This window comes from Anopheles stephensi, chromosome 3 (genome assembly GCF_013141755.1).
Source record: "Anopheles stephensi strain Indian chromosome 3, UCI_ANSTEP_V1.0, whole genome shotgun sequence".
Lineage (NCBI taxonomy): Eukaryota > Metazoa > Arthropoda > Insecta > Diptera > Culicidae > Anopheles > Anopheles stephensi.
Window position 1 is genome coordinate 68,826,081 of NC_050203.1, and position 14,939 is coordinate 68,841,019.

The following is a 14,939-nucleotide window of genomic DNA, read 5'->3' on the forward strand; positions in this document are numbered from 1 at the left end:
ATAACGGTGAAGAGATATATTTTATTTATTTTTATTTTAAGCGATCTTCTTTACCAAGATCAAGTATGATCGACTGCCTGATTTATGCTTAGAGAAAGCATATTTTTTACGCAAGTTTTGAAATGTGCATTTACGCTTAAAGAATCGAGCATTTGTAACTAATTTCCAGATTCTGTATCAGATATATTGGCTCTATTTAAATGTCAGATTCTCAGCATGGCACAACGGCAGTCTCTCGACAGCCGATTTTTTAAGCTATGGATAAAACATCAAGACTTCAAAAAGCAGGTTGATTCTCTGGCTGATCGGAGCTGGTGTATGCAGAAACTGGACAGAATTCCATGACTTTTCTTGGGTATCCTTTTAATGCTAGATTCGAATGCAATAAGATCTCCCAGGTCATATTGATACAGCTTTATGAAATTATTCCACACCCGAATTGTATATTCTGAAAAGAAATAAAAAACATAACAGATTTTTTAAATCTGATAAAATCTTATGAAAAACCTGCCTCTAGGTAGAACGAAAAAAAAATAAAAATTCTTTTTTAATAATACGCATTGCCGACATCGGTCGTTAGTCCTATAGTGCGCCATATTTAACCATCACTGGCATACAAATTTGCTATCGTCAAAACCGACAACATTGCCGTGCCATCAGTTAAACTTCCCTCCACGAGAACGACGGCGAGTCTAAACGCTGTTTGTCCTACGGAAAGCATCTGTGTAAACTGAAGCGTACGGAAAGCTTCTCTAGTAGTGGTTGATGAGATCCACCAGTGTACAGTGCGAAACTGAAAACGTGGCTAATTTTAAATACACCGGTAGAACGCAATTCGACGGTGACTTTCAGCGAGATACTTATTTGTTTTCGGTGCGAATCAAGATCAGCGAAAATGTGGGTTTGCTAATCGATACTATCGTTGGCGCCGTGGAGGTGTACAAATGGTGCGCAAGATAGCACACAGCAATTTAATGTAAATCGATTAGTGATAAGATAAGAAGCAAGGAAGCTCTCGGGACTTGGCGAGATCTGTGTGAAGTTGAACCTTGAAATACTATAATTGTAATTTGAATGTGTGTTTGGGAAGCAGTTAGATATTAGTGAGTGATTTTTATTTTATAGATCTAACATCTACCGGTTAACTAAACCTCAGGTAAGATTATGTGTAATAAAATCCATCCAAACAACAGCGAGACAAAAAAACAACTATGCATCAACACAGATTGATCATGTAACGTAACGATTATGGCACATTAGAGTTTCGGCTCAAAGTCACTCACACACACACATCACCTGTAAGGAAGAAAAACTAGCCCAAAAAAACCACATCAAACTGCTCAGGCTCACGGTTGATTGGTTTTGATTTAATTAATTTTCTCGTGACCTATAAACGTGTCGTTACAACGTCAAAGTCGTAATCGTTTAGCTGCGGCAGCCGGCTTCCATTACGAACCGTGTTCGCACAATCACGATCTCTCCACCGCCGTGATTGACTGTTGTGTCGGCAAATCTTGGGCTTTTGTTTTCATTGGAAATAGTTTTTTTTAATTTTTCCAGCTCAAAGCCTACAGTGTTTGCTTCGGTTCCTACAACTAAGCAGCATTCTTCAATAAATTTGATAGCCCTCTCCAGGTGTCTTTTGGTGTCCAGTTAGCAGGAATCTGAGTCCTCGTAGCGGGGATAGCTGCCAGAAAATCCTCTGGCTACGTTACAGAATAGTTGAATAAGAGTCCTCGAATGAGGACGAGTCTTTTATACCAGCGTCCCGAACATTCGTTACCGTTTAGACGAATGCTCAGACTCCAGCATCTAAGTCTTATGGTGTTAAAGGCCCTACTAGGCGATAACGCCTCGGTTTTCCTGATCAGATTTCGCTAAACCGATTATAAAGATGTATCTGACTATTTCCAACGTTTTTGCTCAGGGATAGGCTCGTCTACTTTCATCGGCTTATTTCTGGCTTACCAGACTTTTTGATACCTCATAGCTGGATAGTCAAGTCCATGGGAGGAAAGGCCCAGATGAGATTTGAACCCCGGTCCTGTCGTGTGAGGACCGGCACCGCTGTCGCATCTTCCGGCCCTTCCTTATAGGTCATAGGAGAGCTCAGAGACTCATAGCACGAATAAATCCTCATTTTTAGTCCCTTGACAAGATAACCTAGTATTTTTATATTTTTAAATACATCAGGCAATAATTTAATTCATTTTCTAATATTCGTACTGAAGTACTAAGAATCGTATGGACAAGTGATTCTACAAGGGAATAGTATAAGAATAATGACTAATTAATCGAATCCTGCCGGGTCATTTGCCTTCCTGTATGAAGTCATCCCATGTACCATTGTCCAAAAATGGTGCCCAAAATCGTCTTCGCGTTTTGAGAATCCGGGCCTAAAGTGTCCCGGATGTTCCCTTGTAGTACGCTAGAGTGTATGGATCCAACAGCCATAGCCATGCGGTGCGGTGGCGAAAGGTAAACGAAGAGACATTTAATCACGTACCACCCGTCATGGCCGGCGACGTTGCTCATGGTCGAAATTCTCACTTTCCGCGCACGTCGGAAGCAGTGCTGGAAATGGGTTGGGGATAATTTAAAAGCAGTTAACCTATGTACCACCGCTCTAGCGGCTGACCGCCGAAACCGCACACAACACCAGAGTGCATGTTGGCGACAACAAATTACCACGAGCTGCGAAAGGGGAAAGAAACAACACTTTCCCCCCGGTTCTGGTTGGGGTTTGGGTGGGAAAGGGGGATGGTAACACGACACGGCTGAGGGTTTTGTTTTTCGCCCATGATGGATTAGCTCGGGTATGTCAAACCGGTGGTCCTTGATGAATTAGGTTGTGCTCCGCGAAATTTCTTAATACAACTCTATGGCTTTCTGAGAGGCATTCTGAGGATTGAATTTTTTAATGGAGCCAGGAACAAAAATCTGAATCTATTCCTAGTTCCATCGGTTTAGGTGTACCTTCAAGAGTGTGATCAGGAATGCTAGAATTTAAGACGGGCGTCCCTTGCGTACGCCTTTAGATTCAAAATGCCGGGTCTCGAAATTGCTGGTGGCAGGTGTCCTAGGTCCTAGGGTTTGGACAATGCTGGTCTTCTTGGACAACAGTAGCAGATCGAGGCTTAAAAAGGCCCGTGTTGAAAGATCTAGGACAAAGCTAGTCAAATTTAGCATCAAAGTTCCTATCGTTGTACAACGAACGATCGAGAACGATCGTACGACGCATGGGTTTGGTCTCCTTAGAGCTTGGATAGGACCCACTATACGAGGGCCTTTGACAAAGACTCTTTAGAGAAGCATCGAAGAGGTCCCTTGTGACTTCTAATTGCGATCCTTCTAATTGGAGAAGCTAGGACATTTCATCTTAAATTCCGCAATTATTTTTAAAACCTATTCTGATACTTCCAAACTCAATGCTCTGCTGTTAATTTCAATGTTGTCCACATCTGTCATCATTCCGTCAAGATTCTATCAAGATCCTTTGAGATCCTATTTTTCCTTCTGTATAAATACATTCCTTCAAATGGCAGGACCTGGGGTTCAAATCCCATACGACTACGGGTACAATCAAGTTATAGAGAGCCAGAAATGGCCGTCCGAGATCTTTAGTGGTTGTAGTGCCAAGGAAAAGAATAAAAATAATTAAGATATTCCTTTTCTTTTGGATAATCTAGTTCCACAAGTTTCATACAAGACCCTACAAGCGATTACAAAGTAATCGTTCCAGTGAAATGAGTTGGACATGCCTGGATTAGGTCCGAGGGGTTGCCAAATGTTGCTTCACAATAAAAGAGAGAACTATTGCAATAGACCCGATTGTGCGTTGTAGTTTGCAAATTTACATCCGCGTACGCGTATGACCATCTCAATCATGTCACCGTGAAATATGGTGGCTGGAGTTTTGGGGCCGTCGTGCGGTTGTGCGGTTATGTGAATGCTTAAAAAAGGGAAAGTGGTTCTCATAGCCAGCGGTCGGACAGTATTGTAGTCAGATAATCAGCGCCTTGCAAAGTAATGCTATAAATTTTGCCATAATTTATCATCACACTGCACGCCGAGTGTCACGTGAGAGATTTGTAATTTTTCTGTGTAACAAAGCTGTGAGGATAATTTTTATTTTTAAAAAAAATTTTTGCTTTTTTGTTAATTCAAAAGTGCAAAACAGAACATTACGACAGCATGACGAACGTGCTATTTTAAATGCCTCACGCAGGAGACTTAGAAATTACATGAATGGGAGAACAGTTTGTGGCAAAAATGTGTGATTGTTTTAAAAACAACAGCGATTGTTTGCAACAAATGGAACCAATTCAAACCACAATTCAAACCAATGTTTAACGATCCGTTCCGTTTTGCGTTCTTCACTAAACTTTTGATGACCGATGACAGAGCGAGCACGTGTTTTGTACCCAATATCCGGCCTGTGGTGGTTGTCTTTTCTTCTACTAACTTGACATTGAAACAATTCGGGGTTTCGTTTTACCCACCGAGTACGCTCGTGAACACTTTCATCGGTCGAAACAATGTCGAACGGTTCGTATATTGCTACGCTTCGTTTTGGGGTGTGAGCTTGTGCAATGCTGAAAATGCACCCTCCATTGCATGTACAGTAACAATTTAGCGTTTTTGCTTTGGATGGATTCGATCAACACGATGATGTTGTAGTTGATCATCAACATGAATGCTTTGTTAGTGTGGTAGCTTATGGTAGAGACAAAGCGCCTTAAATTAATAGCGCATTAGCTTGGGCGATTATGGCAGACAAATTGACATTTTGTTTTTCATTTTGATTGAGATAATTATTTCATTGCTTTGTGAATTTATCCCAATGGTATGTCACTGAAGAACTGCACATTCCATAAAGACATTTAAAACTTTAGACATCCATTTTTTTAAATAAAAAGTATGATAAATCTTTTTTATCTTATGCTTTTACAGTGCTTAACAAATCTGTGTGACCGTTTGGGTTTCGAGAATAAAAATGAAAAATTATAAAATAACATATTTCATTCTTTGGGCGGTAGAGGCGACTACGGTAACGGCCTTCGGCAGAACCAGGGTTCAAATCCCATTCGGACCGTTCCCCCGTAATGAGGACTGGCTATCCATCTACGTGGTATCTTTAAGTCTAGTAAGCCAGAACTGGCAGGTATGACCAAGTAAGAGGTCGTTTGGGCCAAAAAGAAGAAGATTTTATTCTTTTTGGAGCATTTAAAATTGAATTAAAATGTGTATAAAAACGGAACCAGCTTTAAACAAAGCTTATGAAAGGTAATGAGGTCTTGTTTAACGCATGATAGGGAATAATAATTATAAAAACACATTTAAAAATTACATTTATTATAAAAATAAATTAAAAAAATGTTTAGCAAAAAAATAACACTTTTTTTCGTATAGTAAACCCTGGGGCCGAGGCGATATCGGCGCCTGTCTTCACACGGCAGGACCGGGGTTCAAATCCCATCCAGACTGCCTCTTCCCGTACGCAGGGCTGACTACTTTGCTACGGGTAAAATCAAGTCACGGAAAGCCAGAAATGGCAGGCCGAGACCTTTCGAGGTTGTAGTGCCAATGGAGAGAGAGAGAAACCCTGGGATACAGTTATTGGAGTTTTTAATGAAATATTTCATATATTTTGTTAAGTTAAGATGTAGAAATTGCCTCCTTTTTCGATAACTTTAAAAAATGGTGTTTGTGTCTTAAATGGAATTTGTTAAATAATTTTCAGTTATGTTTTAAGTATTGTTTTGACATTCTTCTCCAAAAAGAATCAATTAAACACGACCACAGACAACATGATTCGCGTCTTGAGAAAGTGTACAAAATGGATTATAGTGTCACAGCGTGACGTGTACGACCGACTAAATGGTTCATCTTGTAAAAGCCGGTTTCGGTCGCCGGGTCGTATTCTGCTCAAGGACATTTCGCAATTCGTGAAGTCATTCGTCACGTCACGTGTAAGGCTGTCGACAAGCAAAGCCCGCAAAAAGTCCCCCAAAAACGAAAGGAACTTGTCTGGTGTGCCTTCTTCGCATTTAGAGCAAAGGTAAAGGGCATTTATCAGCAATCTGAATTGCGTGTGAAAACATTTTCTTCTGTGAGCAATTACGTCCAATTGAAGGTGTTGCCATGACGATTTCTTAAAAGTGATTAGATTTGCCGTTGGATCGATTCAAACCCAGAATCAGTTACAACACACAGAACACAGCATAACCCACCGTGGTGTCGCCTCACTCGATTGCTTCCATTTTGGGGGACTTCTTCTTGCTACACCCTCTGTACTAAGGGTGGGAATCGTAACTGCAACTTGTGCGCGCCATATCTATCAGCTCTACTCTACCTTCTCCAGGTGTATAAGCGCTCGGTCGGGTGTGTGCGTTTGCGTGCCACCAGAGGAATGGAGCCACAGCATAGGTCAACAACATGTGGACTTTTCGGCAAAAACATATTTATTACACGCGAGAGGCTCCAGGAAAGCGCATGACGGGGAAGGAAATGGAGGACGGGTAGCAGTTACACGCTACCTTTTTTCGTTACAAAGACACACAAACACACACACACACGAGCGTGGGTTCTCCCATCTTGAAGCGATCCTCCCTCCTGCGTTAGGCTGGCAAGCTCACTCGCACGGTTCGTTCCAATCGCTGCGGTCAGTTGTTTTTCGGTGCTCGGTGGCTCCAGCAACTCGGGTGGAGGTACTAGCACCCATTTGGGTACCACGGGAAATCGATTCGAAAATTCAGGACAGTTCGAAGTGTGCTGGCTGGGAAGAAAGGGCTTCCACCGACCTGAGAGCAGTGGATGAGAGAACGAGAGAGATAGTGCAGAGAGCAAGAAAAGTGTGGAGCGTAGTTGGCGCTGGTTGTTGTTGCCAAGTTCACCATCGTAGTCGATGTTGTGCGTTCGTTGGCTGTTGTTGACTTGCCCGTAGCGTAGCTCTTCCACACTAGACTGGAGCTTTCCCCGTACAGCTTCGGTAGTGCGCTGTGTATGTAAAACATTTGGGTGTGTTTGTGTTAGTTTTAGTGCAAAAATTTTCCGGAGGAAGGAAGGAAAAGTTGCGTAACGCCACTCGATGTGGTAAAACAGTGCTGTGTTCTGGGGTAGTCTTCGCCATAAAAGTTCTTCCTCGATTCAGAGCTTCCAATGTGCGAATGGCACACATTTTCTTGGTGAAATAATCTCCGAACAGCAACCATGGAAACGGTTGCCATGGCACTGCCAGTGTTGCCGGAAGCTGCCGCCATTGCGCTGTGTGTTTTAACGTGGAAAACTGTCCTCTTCTGGCCGGTGCCAGCGTTGGCTGGAGGACGATTGTGATAATAGAGTCCACGTGTGTGTAAAGCCTAAAAGAAGTACGTGCAAAACTAAGTGATAATAGTAAAGGTACGTTATGCTGTTGGGTTAAGTTTATTTTGCATTTCTTGACGTGCTATCATACATGGGGCCCAAAACGGAGATGAAGAGCGCAAACAACTGACGGATGAGCTTAATTTAAAGTCTCGGAGGTACTTGTTCGCCTTCAGTAAGTTGGAGTTTATTGTTTTTGTTACGTACAACCACACGTGAGTGTTTGTTTTCCAATGTAAATGTAAATAGTAGCAGTTAAGTTGCAAGACTGCTTACGAAGATTTATGTAATGCTAGGGCGTTTTTTTGTTGTTGCTCTATTTGTACAATGTATCTGAAGGAACTGTTCTAAAAATAGGATCAGTTACGTAATATCTGAACCTATTATACACTGGTTGTCCCATTTCGCTGTTTCGTTTGCTGGATGTTTCGTCAGTGATTGCAGCTTGGAGCTTACGTTCTTTCTTTGGTTTCTTAGTAGTCACCTTATATGTTGAGTGGAACCTTCTGTTGTCTCCTCATATTCAAGACTATGCAAGAGTCGTCTGACATCTACTGGCTTCAAACTTAATATTAGATAGTACTAGACATTTCTGGACAGAAATAAACTAATTGGAGTAAAAATTGGTAGTAAAAACTAATTGGATGTACAGCAGAGGAACTTACTTACTTATCAGGCGCTACAACCGCTTTGCGGTCTTGGCCTGCTGCAACAATCCTCGATACCTCTCGCACGGTTAAGCGCCTTCGTCTGCCAATCCGTTATCCCGGCCGTTCTGGCGGACGCATCAACGCCATCACTCCATATCAATTAGGGCCTACCACGCCTCCTCTGCCCGTGTGGACGGTCTAAAAGGACTTTACGGGCTGGGTCGTCCGGTGTCATTCTCATGACGTGGAATTGAATGAGCGTGGAAGTATGGCGAGTCTAATGTGCTGCACGATGGTGAGACCATCGCTCCATTCTTTAGTAAGCTTCTGCTACATAGGAGAACCTCAAACCAATGATGTCTATGTCATTAGAATATGCCAGGATCTGAATTGATTTATAGAAGATGGTCCCCGAAGTTTCCACCTCCGAGTAGCGAATGGCTCTCTCTAGCGCTAGGTTGAAAAGGAGACAGGCAAGCCCCCGGCTCCCTGGCGCGAACCCTTGGTGGTAGCAAAGGACCCTGAGAGTTTCCCATCCACCTTCACCTGGCATGTGATGTTCAGACAGCTGAGGAAAGGTAACTCAAAAATTGCTGAAAAGGTTACACTTTAGCTTGCAAAATGTCGAGGAAGTACAATGAATTCCAGTTCTTCAGTTCATTTCTTAAATGTTTCACTTAATCCTAAACAAAGTCCCGAAAAAATTCGGATATTGGGATTTCATTCCGAAACCTCGGTAAATTTTTACAATAATGTAAAGAATTGAGTACAAAAAAAAATCACCTTCTCTCTAGGCATGCAAATGGGTTCAAATCCCCGTTTTGGCAAACTTCGATTGTCTAATTCGCTCCGTATAAAAGACACGAATTTGCAAAATTCCCTAGAGAGATAATCGAATTTCCGTACCTAGCGATTGCATACTACCAATAACGCCTAATTAGAAAGCATTACTAATCCACATTTAACGCGTGCAAATCAGTTGTGACGAATGCTCGATCGAAATCACCCCCAGGTGACTTCTTTTAAAGTTTCCCGCGACAATCTGCTTCTCGTGTCCGAAATCGTGGTCGATTTGCAGCAACAACGAAAAAATCAATTACCCGACGCAATCAACAACCAGCTTCTGGAAAAGTTCAATTTCCACCGTTAACGTTAAGTTGCCATTGAACATTCAGTGTTTGTGTGCTGGGTGTTCGTAAGTGCTTTGCGCTGCAGCGTATAAAACAGTCGAGACCTTCGGCAAAGGTGAGCTCAAGGTTGTGGCTCAAATTTTCGAGAAAAATGCGCGCAAAAACGATGGCCCCGAAAAGCGACGCGAAGCATGTGGAGGCCTCCAATGCACTGCCTTAAGAGACCACCATCATCATGGCGGCCTACTAAACAAAACATATGTGTATTGGCTAGAGAGAGAGAAGGAAGGGTAAAAAAAAACAGCGACGACCTCATTTCGAAAGTGCGCCCGCAAATCGTAGCGTGAAGAGAATTTTCCATCAAATTGCTGGAAACGTACGGGAGGCGGCGAGTGAGCTAACGCGGTGTGAAAATCGTGCCATGTTCCGGTGAAAAGCCCGCTATTTCGATGCGGGACTTTGGCGGTGTTGAAAGGCATTGTAAACACTCCACGATTCCCGCTCGTTGGAGCCCTTTGGAGCGTTGCCCTTAAAGTCGAGCGATCTTAATTACTGGTGGATTGCGTTCTATCCGGCAATAGACATTGACCGACTCCCGTATCACGCGTTCGTTCGTGTATGATTTGTTTGAGGGAAATAGCTCATTACGGTGCTAACTGACCAGGGGCGTTTGGGGCGTTTGGGGTCATCTCCCAGTAATCGGAGATGAACCTTAAAAGTTAAAGCGGAAGCGTAATGACCACGTGATGCAATGTATCGCTGGTTGCAAGGGGTGCGCCATAGGATGGGTGGTCATTAATATTTACCATCAAGTTAATTGCTGATGAAGGCTGTGTCGGAGCTACTGACTGAATAGAGTTGAGAAAATGTAACTATAGGGAACATTTCAAACTGGATTCCAAAAATCTGTCTTCTTTCGTAATAAGAAAAATTTCTATTATCCATATCTATGAATCTGTAGTAATTTAGAAATGTGTTCAAGTTTGAATATTTTGTGGATGGAAATTTAAAAATTTAAGCTTCTACAGGGCTATCCATCTAGAAGTATCCGAAGTCCAATATCTTGACAGCCGGTAGACGCTAGTTTAGTATAATTTAAACCATACGTTTGCAACCAAAAAATATGTAGGAATTGTTGAAATTACAAAAAAATATAGATTTTAGGAACTGTTACCAAAAATTCCCGTTTTAAGGGCACTAATGACTCTGATATGATCTTTCAAGCGTTGCAATTTGCCTTTCAAAAACACTGTTTGCTTGTGGTGGTTTTACTTCTTTGAAGATAATGATGCTTAGGTAACAGTGTTTGGTGAGTTATGTGAGGGTCATGTTACATGATTTTGCGACAGTTGCCATGGAGGACTGTTGGCTCTTTCCAGACATTGAACACACCTTCAAGCTCATCTAATGTTGGATTTATTGAGTAATATGTTCCGGATTGGATCAGGCTTCCATTGAATCAACAATTGAAATTCACCACAATAAGCAGAATTCTATTCTATTATTCACGAAAGCAAGTAAAGAATTATAAAAAAATGACGTGAAAATTGCAGGTTTTTGAATTATTGTGGGCTACTGAGAGTAGCCACATGGTCAAAAATTTATTCTTACATTGCATACCTCTGTTTTTGAATAAGTTCTTCTTCTTCTTTTTCGGCCTAACGAGCTCTTAGGTCATGTCTGCTATTTTTAGCTTACTAGACTAGATTAGATTGATACCGCTTAGTTGGATAGGCAAGACCTCACACTATGAGGGAACGGCTCAGATGAGATTTGAATTCGGTCCTGCTCAGTGGCGGATCAACCTAGGAGCGGTAGGAGCGACCGCTCGGGGCCTCATCAGTTAGAGGGGCCTCGCCGGCTAGGGAAATCTTGTTGTTTCTCGCTAATATAACAATAAGAGCGGCCTCAACTGCAATGCCGCTCGGGGCCTCCAAATATCTTGACCCACCACTGGTCCTGCTGTGTGAAGACCGGCGCTGCTGTCGCATCTAAAACCGGAGCAGCCTTGTGAAGTGAACTATCTTATTTATTTATTTATATTTCTAGTTGGACGGCTTGACGCCGTATTGACGAAGTGAACTATCTTATTCAGAACAATTTATGGTCAACTTTGAAATGTATTTTGTACAAATATCTCCAATGAATCGTGTGTTACCATTGCGTTACAATAAAACAGTATAAATGTAGGGAAGATACTATAACCGGCAAAGTTTCTAGCTTAATTTCATTCTTTCCTTTCTAAATCAAACCAACTTCAGACATCAGCAAACTTAGGTCGTCTTTAGTATGCGGGAAACGAAGGTTGTCCATTGTTTGACAGAAATATACAACTACCGCAACGGTCATGGCCCGAACTCAATGCGAAGCTATAATTTTTGGCAACCTCCCAACAGTCCGCAGAACAGGTGCCCGTTTCGCGAAACCACCAAATGGACACACCACTCCTCTCTTGTTTAGTTATGAATTTTCTTGTTACATAAATTTTCCCCACTGTAAGCATTTCCGCCGCAAAAAGACGAGAAACCGTTCACCGTCGCAGCAGGATCGTCCGAATCGGTACGACGTTTTTGCGCTTTCCCAACGAAACGCCACCAACTTCTGGAGCAGGGTTGATGACTGAAAAGTCATTTAATTTATGTAACACCTCAATTGTTTGTTTGCTGCAAATCACTCTAGAAGCACGGGCCGACACTGGCTGGTGTGCGGTTCAGTGGCTGGCAGGAAAATTGGTTTGTGCATTATCTTGCGATTGCACTGCAGTTGCAAATATGTGTGTAACGAGTTATTATACCTTTCGCTTGCATCGGTGTTGTTTTTTTTTTGCTGTGAAGGAGAACAAACACGGTGCAAAGAAATAATTGCATTGCAGCAAAGCCGGCGCCTATGGACTAATCTAGCCGGCACAAAATTGTTTTGCGTTTTGCTTGCGTTGAGGTTTTTTTGGTTTAGATGATCTACTTAATTGATGGAAACATCAGCTGTAGAAATCTAAATTGGTATGACTATTTTATTGGATGCCGGTTACTTATTGCAGCGTGTAGTAAGAAACCTAATTGTTTTGCCTTTCAAGTGCTTAAATGGGGGCTAAAAATAAATGAATTCTTCTTTTTCTAGAGCATCACGACTTCAAGGGGTCTTAATTTAATTTTTAGCGCTTCATTTATTTATTTATTCGTCCATAGTTGGACAATCAATCATGTGTGCATACAAAAGATGTGAGTTATTCTAGAACTCATTCACTCAGCTTTATTAGACTTATTAAGTTTAATCACAAAAATCATTTATACGTTTTTGATACACACTTGTGGTAGATGAATCGTACTAAGCATACAATCACCTTAAGAAGTAATTAAAAACAAAGATATCAGAGATGTCAAACATTCAACTCGTTAGTCATTTAAATCCGGCCAGCAGTTGAAGCCAACTTTAAGTACTTCACCCATGTCATGATGGTACTGCACCAACAAATCCTGGTCTCCACAAAAGACTACAACAAAAGCCTGGTCTCCCCTAGATCTACCTACCATATCGCCCATCTAAGCATAAGTTTCGGTTTTCCTGCACGGTGGTCGACTTTTTGCCGCGTACAAGAATTGCGCCTATCGCAAATTTCAACTTGTTAGATCCTTGTTAGATCACGATGGAAGATCCAATTTACCCACGATTTCTAGCTTAACTCAACAGCGTGTATTTGCTCAAAAGAGTTTGGAGCAATAGGAAACAGCCTCATAAACTACGAAGTTATGGCAAGTCCAATCCTCGTGAGGTCCACCTAGCGGTTATGCATCCTCAGAGAGTCTGGATTGCGATTTTAAGTGTACTGTCTTATTCTGATTGGCTTAACGACCTCCTGGGTCATGTTTGTCATTGCTGGCTTACTAGACTTACTGATGCCACGTAGAACAGACCGGATTCGATACCCGGACCTGCTGTACAGTCCATCAATGATCTAAATGAAGGAAATTATTACTAGTGGTAGTAGAAGTCAGGGTGGCCCGGTGGTAAATGCCACAGTGGCGGCGATCATCCGGGACCGGGGTTCAAGTCTCGTCCGGGCCCGTTCACCCATAGTGTGAGGAATAGTAAGCCAGAAATATGGAAGGCAAGACCTACGAGGTCGTTAGAGTAGGTGTTTCATCGATGCTCAACCACTCTCGGAAGCTCTGATCATAAACCAGAGGGCAAATTTATTCAGTGTGAAGAGAAATGCCACCTCAAAGGTGTGATTGGAATGTGAAAATGGAAATGAGCGTGGAAAGCGTCACTGTTACGTAACTGCCCGAAAAAAAATCATTTAGACCAATGGGACAAATGATTAGCGCGTGGAGTCATTAGGTCGTCATTTTACTCTTGGACAGCGCGACTACGGCGATTTGTAAGCTGTTATTTTAATGTTATTAAAATCAAAGGGTGGTGAGCAAATTTTAGTAATTAATACATATTTGTTTGTCCCTAATGTTCTACTCATCACTTCTTCACACACACACAATAATTAGACATCTGATTGTGCAATGTGTAGGAGAAATTGATGAAAAGGATAGAAAATGAGCAGCCTGAAAGAGTGATCAATCCAGCGTGGCTGGTATGCGCCGTGATCATCAGTGATCGCAAAAGATTTAATCTCGTCCGATTAGGTAATGATGATGTGTTGTGATGTGGGTATTCCATCGTTAAGCCGCCATCATCGCTTCTGCCAGCGGAAAGTAGAAGAAAAAGGAAATAAGAAAGTTGAGAAAACTTTTGCAAGCTTCAGTAGTAGATGAGATGGTGCCAAGACTAAACTTAGCCGTGTTATAATTCAATAGTAGCACTAGGGAAATCGTTTTCAATATTGAGGTAACATTTTATTTATCGAACATGTAATAAATTCATCTTCATCTAACCATTCAACTATTACATTGAACAAGAGGCGCACTACTGAAGGGTGAAAACCAGCAAAGCCATGTAGCCCCAGTTTTTCCACCCCAAAAAGGAAGGAGGCAGCGAGAAGCTTCGACCTGAACTAAATCCGTAACGAGGGTTGATTTAGTCGGGGTTTACTGGAGCAGTAGAGCGACTATGTTGATGCAATTTCAATGCTTTTTGTTTTGGCGGTGCGAGCTTTTCTTTCACGATTTCCTTTGACTCATCACAACAAAGATGGAGGAAATGGTGGCCCCTTAGGTTAAAGCATTTCCTCCGCAACACGCATTCATCCATTGGGGAAGAGCGTGAAAAGTGAACTCACATACCGAAAACACACACACTCACACAACAGCTGTATAATGTATGTGCGTAAGGTGAATGACCGGAAGTTGTTGAGGGGTTTTGATGCTGACCGAAGACGAACAGCGGTCGTGGACTGTGGCAAAAGTGTACACTGACGATCGTTATCACACGATATAGGGATGGGGATCGGTTGCAGATGGCAGCAGCAGTGCTGTTTGTTTTCTCAAGTTTCTGTCCATTTTGCGGTCGCTGGTTGTGCGTCATTTTCCCGGGCGAAAAATTTACATAATGACTGATAGTGAATTTGGACCGTGCGTGTGACAGATGGAGGGTTATTCGAAAAACTTCAAATCTCACTGGTAGATTGAATTAGTTAAATACTTATTAAAAGATTTAGTAACCGTCTGAAAAGGGAGCAAACATGTGTATGTGTGTGTGCTATCTATGATCGTGAAAAGAGCATTTGGTAAACGGTAATGATGGAAAGGTAACAGCATAACTTATGTGAGCTCATCATTATTACTTATCTTTTTGACAGTTGGGCAGACGACGGTATTGAAAAGAAAGCTGGCTACCATTTTGA

The 14,939-nt window shown here is 42.1% G+C and overlaps 1 protein-coding gene across 6 annotated transcripts in view; it reads left to right on the forward strand.

Moving 5' to 3' along the window:
- The first annotated feature begins 473 nt into the window (after positions 1-473).
- LOC118512468 overlaps positions 474-14,939 on the forward strand; it is a 28,587-nt gene continuing 14,121 nt past the window's right edge. The window contains exon 1 of one of the 6 annotated variants that reach the window (XM_036056943.1): positions 474-1,156. The gene's annotated coding sequence lies outside the window, so the exon portion shown is untranslated. Of the gene's footprint in view, positions 1,157-6,628; positions 7,402-7,520; positions 7,541-14,939 lie in introns of those variants that run through there. The other 5 variants (XM_036056948.1, XM_036056944.1, XM_036056946.1 and 2 more) reach the window with 5 other exon arrangements.